The following is a 13,808-nucleotide window of genomic DNA, read 5'->3' as shown; positions in this document are numbered from 1 at the left end:
GGCTAATAGATAGTGCAGTCCAATACTTTTTCCTTGCCTGGATTTGGTAATCATTTTTCCCTACTTAATGCTTGCTTTCCTCATATCTTAGCTGCATCTGATTCTAGGAAAAATGCCTAGAGCAGTGGTACTCAACCTTCCTAATGCTGTGACCCTTTAATACAGTCCCTCATGTTGTGCTGACTCCAACCATAAAATTATTTTCTTTGTTACTTCATAACTGTATTTGTCTAGTATCATGAATTATAATGTAAATATCCATTTTCTGATAGTCTTAGGTGACCCCCATGAAACGGTCAATTGATCCCCAAATGGGACTCAATGATCTATACCAATATGGTTAGAACTTCAGAGACGTTTTCTTTTATTTTTTTCTTCCCTTTTTCATTTAACTTAGAAACAAGCTTGTTTCGTATGTCAATCACAGCTCTGTCTCCCTCCCTTCCTTCCCATTTCACCCCACCAGACACCCCCCCCGCCCCAGTCCCCGCCCCAGTCTTCACTCCAATACCCAGGGAGGATGAAGCCCTACATGGTGTATCTCTGGAGTCTGCCATGTCATCCAGGGTAGGGTCTAGGCCCTCCTTCAAGGGTCCAGGCTGAGAAAGCATCCATCATTGTGGGATGGGCACTCAAAGCGTGTTTGTACTCCAGGGATAAATACTACCCAAGGCCCCTTAGATTACCCATGCCTCCTCCCTGACACCCAAAATTTGGATTCTGGGTCAGTCCCATGCCTTCTACACAGCCATTAACCTGGAGCCTAAGAGTTCCCCCTTGTTCAGCTCAACTGTTTCTGTGGGTTAAACCAGCCCAGTCTTAACTCCTCTTCCCATCACATCCCCCTTTCTGACACTGGATGCCAGGAGTTCAGTTCAGTGTTTGTCTGTGGGTATCTGCCTCTGCTTTCATCAGTCTGCTGGATGAAGGTTCTGTTTCCCAGACTCTCTGGCAATGGGATTGTATGCCGGTACTCCCCTGATTCATGTCTAAAATCCATATGTGAATGAGTACTTTTTGTGACTGGGTTACCTCACTCAGGATGGTTTCTTCTAGTGCCATGAGATGTTTTCTAAATGTGAAGAGTCAAGATGTTATGGGTTGAAAGCCAAAGATACGTTTGTCTGTTTGGTCTTTTTACACAGCCTGTCTATTACCTTCCTTTGTATGTAACATTTTTGTGATCTAAAATGAAGCTATTTAAAGAGATTAACTTCAATGAGTGATGGGGAAGTTCTGTGTATATGTCAATAAAGCACTGTTGGCCAATAGGGACGCAAGATAGGTGGGACTAGGAGTCCAGGAGTACTCTGGGTAGGAGAAACACAGGGAATCAAGATGTAACCGCCATATGGGTAAGAAGCCCGGAAACTTTTCTCCGGTAAGAGAAATACTTAGATTGACAATTATGGGATAAATACCTAAATCAGAGCTAGCCAGTAAGAAACAAGCAAGGCCAACAGCTTCATAATTAATACAGCGTCTTGCGTGTTATTTGGGGACTACAACGCAGCAGAGCCCAGGTGACTGGTGGGGAGAAAACGAAAGCTGCAGACAAGAAAAAGGCTTCTCTCTACAAATGAGATCTGTAACAACCTTATAAGAACCTATCTTTACTTTGCCTCCCCCACAATGTCCTCTAAAACCAAAACTACAAATCTTATTGGCATTCCCTTTATTGATACATGTTTCATCAACTCTTCTGTTTACTCTTGATCTCCGTCTCTTAATCATTTCCAACTAAAAATTATTTTAAAACACTTCATGGACTTCCTAACATGCACATGTAGGTGTTTCTTTAAAAACTACCTTGTCTCTTATATACATATATATGTACATCTTCAGTCTACGTGCTGTAGTTATATATTGTCTATACTCTAAAAATAATACTTGCCTGAAGATCAGAGGGCAGAGCTAGCCACTGGTTAACCATATAAGTCTGGAGGTCTGTACAGACAGACAATAAATGATAAGGTGGGAGGAGACAGGAGCTTACTCTTTTTCTGTCAGGAAGTTGAGTAGGTAAGGTTGTTGTGGTTTGTTCCTTTGTCTCTCTGATCTGTCAGCATTTTAATTTTAAAAAGAAGAGACAGTGACCTTGGCCTGCGAACTTAATTCCTGTCTTCTGGAGGTTCTTTCATAGACCACATTGCAATATCCTGAGGCTTTACAGGACGAAATGGATTCTTTTGCCTCATAGAACCCCAAACCACGATGCCCTTGACATACTTAGAGCAGTCTTTGCTCTTGGAGTAAAAGCAGGTAAAATATAGCATGCTTCAAGAGGGTATGGTAAGGCTGTGTACAAGAAATGGACCTGACTCGTGCAAAAGAGTTCTGGCCTCTCCTGTCCTAATCTAATTGTTCTGAGTAAAGGCTGTCCTCATTATTGAACAACACAGAAAAGTACTGAGGAACTTTTGTCTTAATTGACCCTTTGTAGGAGCCTCAGAAGGGGTTTGGTTTTGGTCCTGTGACTCTGGACAGCACGCAAAGCCAGAATCTGATCTTATCAATGGATCTCTACCTACGGGTTGTTTTGAACATTTTATTTTATTTTAGGACAGGGCATTGTTTTCAATGCCTCCATGTTTCCATTAAATGACTTAGAACTGGTTATCACATTGTATGCACATACATTGTTTTGAATTGGTATAAACCAGTCCTAAAGGAAAATTAGGGAGCATGATACAATTGAGGCTGTCCATTCATCTGAGCTTGTAGGCATTAGTTAATTACTTTGGAAGTCCAAAGTATACTAAGAACTATTACAGTGTTTATCTTAGTTTATTTAATTCTGAACAGGTTGGATGTTCAGTGTGTAAACAGAATAAGTGCACAGGTATAAATGGCTGCAGAGCTCATTATTCACATGGTTACAGGTTGAGTGAACGTTTGATTTGTACAGGCAAGCTTCAAGCACAATTTCTCAGGAAAACTATTTTTATGAGAGGGTACAAGGGGCTGGTATCTCTGGGAGGGCACAAGGGGTTGGCTCTCCTGCACACTGTCCAGCCTGGATCTATTCACAAGCATATGTCTTCTTTGCTTCCTTAATCTTCTAATGTGATTGTTATCTTCCAAATTGCAAGCCATTAAGCTCCAGATGATTTTAGGAATATCATCCATTTCTACCAGCTTCCCTGTGTACCTCACACCCCTGAAAACATGTCACAGTGCTGTCTGTGATAACCACCCCTTCCCATCTCCAAAAGGTAACTCAAACCTTCCATGTCTCCAGGCCCTACACCACAATGATAGACCAACAATGTCAGTCAGGCCCCCAACATCCCTTCTCAGCTCTGAATCAGGTCCCAAAGAAAGAAGTCCTTGATGTAGTTTCAGTAATTTGATCTCTCAGGGGAAATTTGTGGAGACAAAAAGGCCAGAAATAAAAGTACATCCCAACCTCGAAAGTAAGAACATGATTCCTTCAAGCCTGATCCAGTAACTTGGATGCCTTTTGCATGATGGGATCCTCACCCAAGTGGCCAGGCTCAGGAAAAACAAATGCTGCTGCAAATGTATTACTTGTGAGAATAATGATATGGATATCTCCTGTTTATTCAAATATGGCTGCACACAAATGAACTAAGACCAGGTTACTTCCTCCACTGATGTAAAAGGACTCCCTTCCATCTCAGGAGGGAGATTCTTTCTGAGAATTTTCTGTGTTTCTGTTTCTGGTATGATACAGGCTTTATTAATCTTCATATCAGTTCTAATCTGGTAAATAATTTTATACCTATGCTACATTCTCCCTGCTCTCAGGCAATTTCTTCATTCCTACATAGCTTAGGAATCCATGCTTAGAGAATGATGCTGCCCACTGTAGACTGGGTCTCCCCACATTAGACAACTTAAGACATCCTAGCAGACATTCTCATAGGCCAACCCAGTGTAGTCATCTTCTCAAGTGACTCTAGATTGTATCATGTTGGTAAAGAAAGCTAACCATCACATCAGGTGTTACACAGTGCTGGGATCAAATCTGGGTCTTCCTGTGTGGAAACAACCACTATACTCACTGAGATCCATTCCCAGATTAATTTGTCTTATTTAGAAACAGCTATAAAATGTCCCAAAGTTCAGTGATGGGTTCAAATACAATGAAGTGACAATAGAAAGGGAACCTACAGAGCTCTGCCAGTACAAAGTAGGCAAGAGCCAGTTACTACCATTTGTGTCTGATAGTGCTACCTTGGCAAAGCTCAGGAGCTCCTAGAAATGGTCTGAGCATCATCACTAGCAGATAAGATGTCATGTGGTTAGGTCCTCTGCCTGCTTGATCACAGACTCAATGACAGCACCCATGTAACCTGAGCTGGGGTGGTCAGACAGCAAGCATCCTCTTCTCAAGCACAGGTCATGTCTCCTCCTGTGGTTTCGAGCCTCTTGGGCCTCATCTTCCTCCCATCTGCCTCAAGTGAGGTGCTGCTCTAATGCTGAGGCTATGATGCCAGGGGCCTTGGCTCTCTGTGCTGTTAGATACTTTCTTGTGGAAATAGAATGAATGGATAATGCTTCACCCTGCTAGGGCTTCAGAAGGAAGAAAGAAGTTGTTAGGCTAAGAACTAGCAGACTGGTTGCCTCAGGGATTGTCAGGTGTCTTGTGACTTTCTAAACCCAGGCTTCTCCTCACCCCCTCACTCTACACCAGGGCTGTGTGGTTTAACTAAGGATCCTCTGCTCCCACTGATATGTAGTCTCAGTTCCTTAGCTGGCTTCTCAGTCCCTCCCCCTGTCCTCACAGCCTAGTCCAGTCTGGTCCAACTCTCCTGAGCCTCTAACCCCCAACTTTACTCACTTCTGCCAGTCCTGCTGTGGCCCAGGCTCAAGTCCAGGCTGGTTTAGCCACAACCCCATTTCTTCACACTGAAAGATGCTCAAGACTAAGGAGTCCTGTGTCACAGGCCTTGTGGTCTTGGTGTGTAAAAGCTTCTGTCCAAGGCTCAACTATGAGGCTTGGGGATTAGGACTCCTGGGTCAAGAATTCCCTTCTGGCTTAGGCAGGTGGGCATGGATGGCTACTCCTGCCATGCTAGGCTCTGTGCCCATTCCCTGGAATGAATGGACACTCCCAGCTGAGGGCCTGACATCCTCCCGAAGTGCTGCACCTCTGGGCAGATACTAATGAGGCCCAGGAAGCAGGGAGGCTTCTGTAGGGGCATGCCACTGGGGACTGTACTTTGCAACTGGTAGCCTCACCATGCTATGTCTCCATCTGGCTCAGTCCTTCCCTGCCTGCTCCTGAGGTCATTTTTGTGATCTCCAGGTGTCTCATCCAGGCACTGTCTTCTCTGACTCTTCCTATGTTGAGTATTCACAGATGCCCTGCCCATCCCTCCAGTACCTGCTGAGGAGGCCCAGCTGAGATTCTCCAGCTCATGGGCCTGTAGGCTAGGCCACACCCGCCTCACCCTGGTACTCCAGACCTGTTCATAGACAATCTGACCTCCCTGCCCTGTCATTCATCACTTTAGTGAAATCCACTCACACCTCTGCTTCTTCATTGTCCTCTAAGGAGACCAAACTGCACCCCCAATTCTTCTTCCATGTGGAGGCTACTGCACTCAACTCTGGATACCCACTTCTGTCCAACAGGGATTCTTCATGGCCTCAAACCACTCAGGTCCTATTTAGGACTCTTTTATTTTGTCCTTAATACCTTACTCCTCTGTCTTTTCAGCCTCCCACCTCCCTCCCCTGCCCACTCCTAGTCATCTTTTGGGCCCCTTCTCTCGATTTATTCCGTGTATTGTCATTCATGGGAAACTTTCTCTCCCTGGGAACACCTCAGTGAGGCCCATGACTTCAAGCTATATGTATTTGTCACATAGACTCTCGGTAACTAGACCTCTCCTGACTTCCCATGGAACAACCTTTCCATGACAACACTGAAACTCTTTGTGGATATGGTGGTACAGGCTTGTTATCCCAGCTATGTGGGAGACTGATGCAGGAGGAATTCTGTTTGAATCCAGTCTGAGCTACAGACCAATTTCTAGGCCAGCATGGCTAATTGAGTGAGATACTGTCTCAGTAAAAAGTATAAAGAGGGCTGGGCATATAGCTCAGGGGTAGAGTGCCTGCATGGCATTCAGAAAAGCCTGTGCTTAGACCCCAGAACCACGGCAGGGAAAAAAGTAAATTGGGGCTGGTGATACTGGTAAGTAGGTAAAGTGCTTGTCAGGCCAGCCTACTGACCCGAATTTGTTCCTTAAAACCCCATTATGGTGGAATTAAATTAGCTTCCACAAAATTATCTTCCAGCCTCCACGAGTGGGCTGCCAAATCAGCCATCTGAGTCGTGTTAGGTTCCTCTTTTGTTACCACCTAATCCACAAGCCCAAGAGTATCTATCCTCTTTTGTGTTTTACTTATTTTATTTTGATGCACGATCTTACTATATAGCTTTGGCACCCTGGAACTCTCTGTTTAGGCTAGGCTGTCCTTGAACTTGCAGAGATCTTCTTGTCTCTGTCTTCCTAGGGCTGTGATTAAAGGAGTGCACCTCCTACTGCCTATCCTCTTTTGGAAACAACTGTTTCTTTTGGTTGCCTGCTAGTGCTTTTTATCTGAAGAATTGGCAGCATTGGTTCCCCTGCTGGGGTCTCATTCCTGCCACCCTTCAACAAAGCTGTGAAGCAAGCTTTCCTATCTTAACTCTGAGGATGAGGCACATGCTCAGGAGTCTGTAAACCCACTGGCATGACATCATGAATACAGAACACTCTGGTGTCTAGGCTGAATTGCCTTGTACTTAATGATACATGAATAAGTTATAGCTTTCCTGGGGCACACACACACTTCCACATTTCTAGTTGGAATGCCCCCTCCGGTGTGTCTGTTTGGAGAGGAAGTCTGAGGCATGCTGCAGTGATAACCAGAAAATAGAGTCCTGTTCTACCCAGTCACTTTCTCCTTGAGCTCAGCAAACAGACTGTCAAGACCTGCACCTCAATAGGATGCTACAGATAATCTCTACCAATGAAAAGACTCTCATTAAGATGCAGTCTCTCAACCTTGGGCCTCTCAGCCTCTAGAATCATAAGTTAAATACATCTCTTTATAAAATATGTGGTCTGAAGTACTTAATGATAGCCAAAGAAAAAAAGCCTAAGACAGACACTGATAAGGGAAGTATTGCAACTTCATTTAAGTTCTCTGACACCCTCACCAAGATGAACAGTGACATATATGCTTCACATTATCCCCACTTTCTTTCTAGAATACCAGGGTAAACTTTAGAATTTAACTCCTTTTTTTGTGGAGTCCAAATATGTCTTCAAGGGGATTCTTTAAAGATGACTGTGAAATTTGACCTTACCTTGGGGGTATATTTTAGCTCTCCAAGACCACCTGGCTGCAGCATAAGCTCTTATTATAAGCCCTGTCTCCAAGAACAAGTACTGGAGCTATGGTGGTAGAGCCTGGCAGGTCGCAGTATTCCCGGGTACCATCAGAGACAGGCTGAAATTAGCCTCATAGCTCCCAAGTGTCATTTATCAAAGGTGTACTGCCACCTTTTCTGTTTTATTTATACATATTGTATGTTTAATCTCTTTTTTTTCTGAAACAGGGTCTCTTTATATTGTTTTGGAGGTTGTCCTTGAACTCACTCTGTAGACCAGATTGGTCTCGAACTCACAGAGATCAGCCTGCCTCTGCCTCCTGAGTGCTGGGATTAAAGGCCACCAATGCCCGGCTGTATATTTAATCTTAAGAGCTTCATTCATAGGCCCCTCATGAAGACCCTGTGGATACTTTATCTAGGTGTCTCTTGGGGCACTGTCATGGATCTTCATGCAGACTGCATAGCCTTTTTTAGCAATGATCTGGGATCTCAGGGCCAGATTACCAGCAGCTCTCTGTCTTGACAAGGTGGATACCTGCTTAGGTGCCTCCTCATTTGCATTGTGAAACAGGTCACTCATTGATCCTTGGGTGGATAAGAAGGTGAACTTCTTTTGCTGTGGAAACAGAGAGACACAGAAACATGTTAGGGAACCAGGGCATCCAGGAAACTGGTCATGGAGAAAAAGTTCGCAGTGCAAGTTGATTTCTAAAGAGCTGAGCATGGACAGGTGGGCCCCAGTTCAAAATGTCCTGGTTTGGGGGATAAAGAGGTGTACTGGCTTAAGTCAAAGGAAAAGCAACTGTAGAGTAGTCTTCAAGACTCTTCATGAAATAATGTTCAGGAAATGGCTATGCTAGCATGGTTCATTCATGGCAGAGTTTTTAGCTCTCCAAGGCTAAAAGGTCACCCATCGGATCCCTGCATAATCTCAAGTTTAGTGTCAGTGTTTTCAGCAACAATGGGGTGGTGATTCAGGCCAGTAATCCCAGGGACTCAGGAGGCAAGAATAACCAAAGTTGAGACCTACACAGATCTGCAGGTCAGCCTGGGCATCTTAGTGAGACCCAATATGAAACTAAAAATGAAAGTAAGAAGCATTGAGGGTACAGTTCAGAGATACAGTACTTTGCCTGGCATGCATAAGGCTTTATGCTCAATGCAAGTATGGAGGAGTTAGATGGAAAAAAGAAGGAAATAAAAGTGGTATTCAAGTCCTTGAAAGTAACCTAGATAACTGCTACAACCATGACCTGCATATCACATTGCCCATGCTATTCTAGGATGGATGTTCACTGAGGCGTTAGAGCCTCAGGACAATGTCACTGTGCTCAAAGCAGTTTGGCTCAGAGCAAGATCACTGGTGCCTTTGGACAGGATGAGAAAGAGCTAACCTCAGGTTCTAGCTGCAATCTGTTTTAGGAATCCCGGTGACACCCAGGGGAGAGCCTCAGAAGGGTGACCCCCAGTGACTCATGTAACCCTTTCCTTTCTCTTGCACTTGGTGTGAAACCAAACTTGGAATTCAAAAGGGAAAAGTGTATGTGTGTATGTGTGTGTGTGTGTGTGTGTGTGTGTGTTTAGGTTATACATTCCATTCTATCTCAGGCTGACAAGAAGCATCTAGAACTCATTACATAGACAAGACTGACCTCCAAGATCACGGAAATTCTTCTGCTTCATGCTCATACATGCTGAGATTACATCATGGGTCACCATTTTAGGTTTTCTTCCTTCTTTACAGTTTAAGAACATGACTTTTTTCTGTCTATACTCTCCATGTCTTTTTGACTGAATCTTTCTTTATGTACATTATGTAGATTAGGGAAAATTTAAAGGTAGTTGTATAAAATAGACACAACACTCTTTGACAGCAGCTGGACATACAGACCTTCAAACAAAAATGTAAGTAGTCACACCTTAAATTCTCAGGCCTCTCATGACCTAGGGCCCTAAGGCCTGAGATTAGACACTTGGCAACACATTTCAGAACTGTTCATTTCTCAATACTAATGAACTATCCTAGACCACCAGCCTGAGCCCAAGGCAACATTCCTACAAGAGATATTATATAAATGGTTTCTAGACAGCTATTCTCCTTTCAACACATTGGCCTAGTGCTAAATAAAACCTTTCATTCTCTGGTGTCTACCTCTGGAACAGTCTTGGTTTTGTACTATAGTTATGTGGCAATTACACATTTAATCAAAATGGGTTAACCAAGCAATTGACAATCATGGGCACCTAGTCTATCAGTAGGTCTCTCCTCCTCTGAGTCTCCAGTTAACTAGACACTGAGCCTTCCTTGGTTCCTCTCACTGTGCTCTGGTTTCCAGAAAGTATTTCTCATTCAGTACAGACCCACCTCCATCACTGACCTCCAGCTATAAGTGCTGTTCACATTCCATCAGTCAGCCAGTCCCTGGAACTCTTAACATTTCACACAGAGAACAGGAGTGTTACCTAATGTTATAAAATATGCAGGGCAAAGCATGCACAACTGTTGAGAGGAAGATTGCCTCCTTTTCTGAGGTAGAAGGAGGGATCACATGCATGTAAATGACTTCCTGGTTGCTTTTCTTGGTTGTGTTCAGAACACTGCACAAGGACAGCAGTGTTCATTTTGTATGTGTTTGTGTCAGTCTGTGGTATGTAACACTTTAAACACAGTTTGCCTTCATAACTAGATCACAGCACATGCTGGGGATAGAGCTAAAGTGACAGAATGCAAGCTTAGCATGTACAAGAACTTTAGTTGGATACCTAGCAAGACACCACACTCAAAATACAATACAGGAAAACATACTTAGTTGAAAAAACCTGAAATACATCAGTTAAGTGAGGTGTATTTGCTACTCACGAACAATATTCATGGTAAATCTCTCTCTTTCTGTTTCTATCCCTTTTCTCTATTTGTGTGAGTGTGGTATTGTGTATGTAATGTATACACATGTGTGTACAGCCTGTGGTGTGTGTGTATAGAAGCCAGAGAAGAACATGGGTTGTCCTGCTCTTCTGACAGCCAGTGAGCTGTCATCCCCCTGCCTCTACTCCAGACAGTACAGGGGCTACAGGCATGCTCATTGTCATGCCTAGCTTTTTATGTGTGCCGGGATGAGTCAGGTTCTCATGCTGTACCTCTCCAATGCCCTTTCTCTCTATTCAAGACACCTCTCTGTCTCTCTCTATCTCTCTCTGTCTCTGTTTCTCTCTCCAGCTTTTTATTGCTTCTTTGTGGATTTCCCATCATGCACCCCAATCCCACCTATCTCTCTGTCCCCTCACTTCTGCTCTCTGCCCTTGCAACCTCCTCCCAAAACTAAAACCAAACAACCAAAACTCCAAACAAAACAAAAAAATGAAAATTATCTCATAATGGAAGCTGTAGTATGACACAGAGAGTCACACAGTATACCCTTTAGTCCACTTTACTTGTAAGTGGTCATTGCAATGAGTCATTGGTCTGGTTCAAGGCTTCTGGCTTCTGCAACGCCCTTGATACTGGACCCTCACTGGGACTCCTCTTGGATGTCCTATTGTTGCCTGGACACCATCTATCTCTTTGTGTACCATTGCTATGCGGGACTGGAATTTCAGACACGTGTGTAGTCCCCAGAGTAAGGCTTTGTTTGCTTTAATGGTGCATCATGCTGTGAAGGGGAAGCTGTTCCTGTCCCTGTACATGACAGTTTGCAAAACAAAATGGCATGTATTACCAAATAAGAGGCAACTGAGTAGCCACAACCACAGATACCAATTAAGCTATGACAGAAAAAAAAGACCTTTCCTGCAATTGGCCTTTATCCTGACGTTCTTATTCTTTGAGTGAATTTTCTAAATATTAGACACCAGCGAGTCACTGAATATGATGGAGCAAAGCCTGTGTGTGCTCATCTGCAAACACACTGGATACCTTCCCTTGTCTTCTGCTCTTCTCCATCCCCTCAGTGGGACATTGCCATCATTTATCCATCCCTTACTTGCACTGATGCTACTTACATGTTTCTAGGACAACTGTCAGGACACTTGCTGTAGGTGGAGCCTCAGGCTCTGGAAAGCCCCAATGACAAGTCACTGATGCCTGCTGCTCCATTGTTCTTCCTCTTTCTGCACCATCCAGGGTCCACAGGGCTGAGACTCTCTACCAGAGGTAAGCACAGTTAGTTATTTATTATATGCGGAAGAGAAGAGGGGAAAGAAGAGAAAGTACAGAAGCCCCATGGTAGATGGCAAACAGTAACCTCTATTCTTCTTCAGGCTCTAGAGACTGGTTTCCAGACTTTGTAAAAAAAAAAAAATCACTAGCACAGGGAGCTGGGTGGCAGAGGGAGACCAGTGGGATTAGCATACAGCAGTTCTGGGTCCAATTACTGGCAGGATGTGAGGTGTGGGGAAGATTTCCAGCACCTACTCACTCCTGTCCCCCAGGAATTACCCAATGAGATGGGAGAAAGGCCTTAAAAGCATCTCTAGTGGCATCCAATGCGGGCTGAGCAGACAACCGAGCCCCAGGCCTTGGTCACATTAACAGCGCATTACTCACTCATTGGAGCAGTTCACCATTTTGCAGCTCTATCACTTCCTATTAAAAACTGGCTCCTTTCAACTGTCACCGTGTCTCCCATCACAGGCCCAGTAGAATACACACCATCAAATGGACACTTGTGCATTAAGCAGCCTCCTGTTGAGAAACCTTTCTGGGAGGATTCTGAGCCTCTGCATTGCTAACCCACAGAATCTGGAAACATTTCCTTAAGGGAATTTACCTAGTAAGAACCCATCTTTAAGCCATAGAGGAGGCATTTCCTCTGATGTGACATGACCACTGGACATCATGAAGCAGAGTTGCTTTGGTGACCTTCAGAACACCTTGGCCCATAGACTTGACAATGATGTAATCAGATAGAACTATGGTAACGGTAATAGTAATGAGGCTGGGAGGGTCGCCAAACACTTCCCTGAGATTTTGGTTGCCAATTTCTCTTGCTCCCACACTTCTACCAACTACTGGTAATTGTATGTACCCCATCTGTGTAGTCGAGTGTGTGTGTGTGTGTGTGTGTGTGTGTGTGTGTGTGTGTGTGTGTGTTGGGGGTGGAAGGTTGATGAGGTGTTTTAGAGTTGGAAGGCTGGTGAGTCTTCAGTTGTAGGTTTACAGGAGTCAGCAATCATCCACGCTGGAGTGGAACTTTGTGGTGACACATGTGCACTTGAGTCCCTGTACTCCTTCAAGTGTCTTCTCACCATTGCTCCTGTTGGAAGCCCCAGTAAACTCGTTGGTTCATAGCTAGATTTGTATGGGATCCTTTCTCTGGTCTACTGCATCCCATCTAGGGTGAACTGGCATTTATTTATATCTTCCAGGATGTCACTCAGTGCTTTCCAATTATGACTGACTCTCTGGGATCAACCCTTCACAGGTATCATAAAAATACAACTTTCTTTCAAAAAGAAATGGAAAATCTACTTGAATCAAGGTACAGATGTTACTTTCCTAAAAGCTGATACACTTGGGGATGGAGAGATGGCTCAGAGGTTAAGAGCATTGACTGCTCTTCTAGAAGATCAATGAAGGGGAGTAGCCTTCCAAGATACCATATCATGAGAGTATGTCCAGTAAGACCAAAAGTGAAATCTAGGAACGGGGCCATGTTAACACAGTTGTTTGGTACTTGATTTGTGAAGTCATTAGTGGAAAAACAATATTTATATTAAACAGCTAAATTTCCTGGAAGCCAATTTGGGAATAAGGAAAAATAACTTCCATTTTCTTTGCACACCAGAAAAACCAAATAAAAAACAAACCTCTAAGTGAGCCAGAAATTCAAATATAAGAAATGAAACCAGAAATAAACCAGAAAAGAACAGGGTAAAGGACTTTCTAATCACTTCTCAAAACCTAGAATACATGAAATAAACAATTTGATGTCCATGTCTCCAGAAGCAAGCTTAGATACTGATAACAAGTTGGGTGAAAATATTCATGAAGGACTTATGGTTGTAATTAAAGAGGCCTTAAGAACTAAGCAGCAGGATGTGAGGGCGATCTGGCTGTGACACCTGTCACCCCATTGATCGCCAGGGTTGAATTGGCTGATCTGGCTGGCTAGGCGGGTGTCCCCTTCCTCCCTCACCGCTCCATGTGTGTTCCTCCTGAAGCTGTGTGCTCGGTCAAAGAGGACGACCTTCCCCGAATAGAGGAGGACCGGTCTTCGGTCAAGGGTATACAAGTAGCTGTGCTCCCCTGCTAGAACCTCCAAACATGCTCTCAAGAACCAAGCAGCAGCTGGGTACTGTGGCACTTAACTTACCTGTAATCCAACTACAGTTTGAAGGTAGCTTTGTGAGTATCTGTCTAAAACAAACTAACAACATAAATCTCCAAGAAGGAAAACAAATAATTTTCAAAAATTGAACAGATGTCAGGAACAGGTAGACATCAGGAAAGACA

Source organism: Mesocricetus auratus, unplaced genomic scaffold, assembly GCF_017639785.1.
Source record: "Mesocricetus auratus isolate SY011 unplaced genomic scaffold, BCM_Maur_2.0 Super-Scaffold_100013, whole genome shotgun sequence".
Lineage (NCBI taxonomy): Eukaryota > Metazoa > Chordata > Mammalia > Rodentia > Cricetidae > Mesocricetus > Mesocricetus auratus.
The sequence above is the reverse complement of the archived record's forward strand: the minus strand, read 5'-3'. Positions refer to the sequence as shown.